Source organism: Psammomys obesus, unplaced genomic scaffold (assembly GCF_907164565.1).
Source record: "Psammomys obesus unplaced genomic scaffold, mPsaObe1.curated_primary_1811, whole genome shotgun sequence".
Lineage (NCBI taxonomy): Eukaryota > Metazoa > Chordata > Mammalia > Rodentia > Muridae > Psammomys > Psammomys obesus.
The window spans coordinates 39,052,613-39,056,553 of record NW_026585895.1 but is presented as its reverse complement, the minus strand read 5'-3'; positions in this window follow the sequence as shown (position 1 = coordinate 39,056,553).

Sequence of the window (3,941 nt, the reverse complement as noted above, 5' to 3'; positions counted from 1 at the left end):
AGAGACTAGGGTAAACATTTCCTTGTAAGCTGATGAAACTGCTTATGCCCTTAATTTCTGAATTCTGTAGATCTCTTTACAAGTGTTTATGTCTAAAGAGTTTCATGAGCTTCTAGATAAAACCAACTCACCACATGGAGCACTATAAAGATGGAGAGAGGGCCGAAACAAACATTGGGAAATTGATACAGAGAATCAAATGAGGATGATGATCAACCGGACAGAATGCAGTGACAATGTAGCCATTGCTCAGGAGAAGCACAGGTTTGCACTGAAGCCCACACTAAGTTTCAGAGCAGGAGCTGGGCAGACCTTGCCCAGCTTCTGATGCACAGATAGCATCTTTTCCCACAGTACCAATATTTTCAAATAGTTATTCCAATATTCTAATTTCTTTTTTTCAGATTTTATTATTATTATTATTATTATTATTATTATTAACTACACTTCATTCAGTTTGTATCCCCATAAGCCCCTCCCTCGTCCCCCCATCCCATCCTCTTTCCCCCTTCTTCATGCATGCCCCTCCCCAAGTCCACTGATAGAGAAGGTCCTCCTCTCCTTCCTTCTAATCTTAGTCTATCAGATCACATCAGAAATGGATGCATTGTCTTCTTCTGTGGCCTAGTAAGGCTGTTCCCACCTCAGGGGGAGGTGATCAAAGAGCAGGCCAATCATATTGTGTCAGAGGCAGTCCCTCTTCCCATTACTATGTAACCCTCTTGGACACTGAAATGCCATGGGCTACATCTCTGCAGGGGTTCTAGGTTATCTCCATGCCTGGTACTTGGTTGGAGTATGAGTCTCTGGGAAGTTCCCTGTGTTCAAATTTTCTTGTTCTAATGCTCTCCTTGTGGAGTTCCTCCTCTCCAGCTCTTGCTATTTCCCACTTCTTACATAAAGTTCCATTCACTCTGCCCAACAGTTGGCCATCAAGCTCAGCATCTGCTTTGACAGTCTGCAGGGCAGAGGCTTTCAGAGGCCCTCTGTGGCAGGTTCCTAGGTTGTTTCCTGATTTCTTTTTCTTCTGATGTCCATCCTTTTTGCCTTTCAGGATGGGAATTGGGCATTTTAGTTAGGGTCCTCACTTTTGCTTAGTTTGTTTAGATGTACTGATTTTAGTGGGTTTATCCTATGTTGTATGTTTATATGAGTAAGTATATACTGTGTGTGTCTTTTTGCTTCTGGGACAACTCACTCAGGATGATCCTTTCCAGGTCCCACCATTTACCTGCAAATTTCATGATTTCCTTATTTTTCATTGCTGAGTAATACTTCATTGTATAGATGTACCACAGTTTCTGCATCCATTCTTCAGTTGAGGGGCATATGGGCTGTTTCCAGCTTCTGGCTATTACAAATAAAGCTGCTAAAAACATGGTTGAGCAAATGTCCTTTTTCTGTACTTGAGCCTCTTTTGGATATATGCCTAGGAGCGGTATGACTGGATCTTGAGGAAGCGCTATTCCTAGTTGTCTGAGAATTTGCCAGATTGATTTCCAGAGTGGTTGTACAAGTTTACATTCCCACCAGCAGTGGAGAACGGTTCCCCTTTCTCCACAACCTCTCCAGCATGTGTTGTCACTTGAGTTTTTCATCTTGGCCATTCTGATGGGTGTAAGGTGAAATCTCAGGGGTTTTTTGATTTGCATTTTCCTAATGGCTAATGAGGTAGAGCATTTCTTTAAATGCTTCTCTGCCATTCTATATTCCTCTACAGAGAGTTCTCTGTTTAGCTCTGTTCCCCATTTTTTAAGTGGATTACTTGGTTTGCTGCTTTTCAGCTTCTTTAGTTCTTTATATACACTGGATATGAGTCCTGTGTCAGATAAAGGGTTGGTGAAGATTCTTTCCCAATCTGTAGGCAGTCGCTTTGTTTTGATGACAGTATCCTTTGCTTTACAGAAGCTTTTCAGTTTCATGATATCCCATTTATTGATTGTTGCTCTCAGAGCCTGTGCTGTTGGTGTTCTGTTCAGGAAGTTTTCTCCTGTTCCAATGAGTTCTAGGGTATTCCCCACTTTTTTTCTAGCCGATTTAATGTGTCTGGTTTTATGTTGAGGTCTTTGATCCACTTGGACTTCAGTTTTGTGCAGGGTGATAAGTATGGATCTATTTTTATTTTTCTACATGTAGACATCCAGTTAGACCAGCACCATTTGTTGAAGATGCTATCTTTTTTCCATTGTATGGTTTTGGCATCTTTGTCAAAAATCAGGTGTCTGTAAGTGTGTGGGTTTATTTCTGGGTCTTCTGTTTGGTTCCATTGATCCACCATTCTGTTTCTATGCCAGTACCATGCAATTTTTATAACTGTTGCTCTATAGTACAGCTTGAGATCAGGGATGGAGATACCTCCAGAAGATCTTTTATTGTAGAGGATTGTTTTAGCAATTCTGGGTTTCTTGTTATTCCATACGAAGTTGAGAATTTTTCATTCCAGGTCTGTAAAGAATTGTGTTGGCAATTTGATGGGAATTGCATTGAATCTGTAGATTGCTTTTGGTAAGATGGCCATTTTTACTATGTTAATCCTGCCAAGCCATGAGCATGGGAGATCTTTCCATCTTCTCATATCTTCTTCTAATTCTTTCTTCAGAGACTTGAAATTTTTTTCATACAAGTCTTTGACTTGCTTGGTTAGGGTTACACCAAGGTACTTTATGTCATTTGTGGCTATTGTGAAGGGTGTTGTTTCCCTAATTTCTTACTCAGCCCTTTTGTCTTTTGTATACAGGAGTGCTACTGATTTTTTTGAGTTAATTTTGTATCCGGCCACTTTGCTGAAGGTGTTTATCAGCTGTAGGAGTTCCCTGGTAGAGTTTTTGGGGTCACTCATGTATATTATCCTATCATCTGCAAATAGTGATAATTTGACTTCTTCCTTTCCAATCTGTATCCCCTTGATCTCCTTCAACTGTCTTATTGCTTTAGCAAGGACTTCCAGCACTATGTTGAAGAGATATGGAGAGAGTTGGCAGCCTTGTCTTGTCCCTGATTTCAGTGGGATTGCTTTAAGTTTCTCTCCATTTAATTTGATGTTGGCTATAGGCTTGCTTTATATTGCCTTTACTATGTTTAGATATGTGCCTTGTATCCCTGATCTCTCCAATACTTTAAACATGAATGGATGTTGGATTTTGTCAAATGCTTTTTCAGCATCTAGGGAGATTATCATGTGTTTTTTTTTTCTTTCAGTTTGTTAATATGGTGGATCACATTGATGGATTTCCATATATTGAACCACCCCTGCATATTTGGGATGAACCCTACTTGGTCATAGTGGATAATATCTTTGATGTGTTCTTGGATTCGGTTTGCAAGTATTTTGTTAAGTATTTTTGCATCAATGTTCATAAGGGAGATTATTCTGAAATTCTGTTTCTTTGTTGAGTCTTTGTGAGGTTTAGGTACCAAGGTGACTGTGGCTTCATAGAATGAGTTTGGTAATGTTCCTTCTGTTTCTATTTTGTGGAATAGTTTGAAGAGAATTGGTGTTAGCTCTTCTTTGAAGGTGTGGTAGAATTCTGCACTGAAGCCATCTGGTCCTGGGCTTTTTTTGGATGGGAGATTTTTGATGACCGCTTCTATTTCTTTGGGAGATATAGTACTATTTAATTGATTTACCTGGTCCTGATTCAGCTTTGGTAAGTCAAATCGATCAAGAAAATTGTCCATTTCATTTGGATTTTCAAATTTTGTGGCATATAGACTTTTGAAGTAAGTCCTAATGATTGTTTGGATTTCCTCAGTGTCTGTAGTTATGTCCCCCTTTTCATTTCTGATTTTGTTGATTTGGGTGGTGTCTCTCTGCCTTTTAGTTAGCTTGGCTAAGGGTTTGTCGATATTGTTGATTTTCTCAAAGAACCAGCTCTTGGTTTCATTGATTCTTTGAATTGTTTTATTTGTTTCTAATTGATTGATTTCAGCCCTGAGTTTGA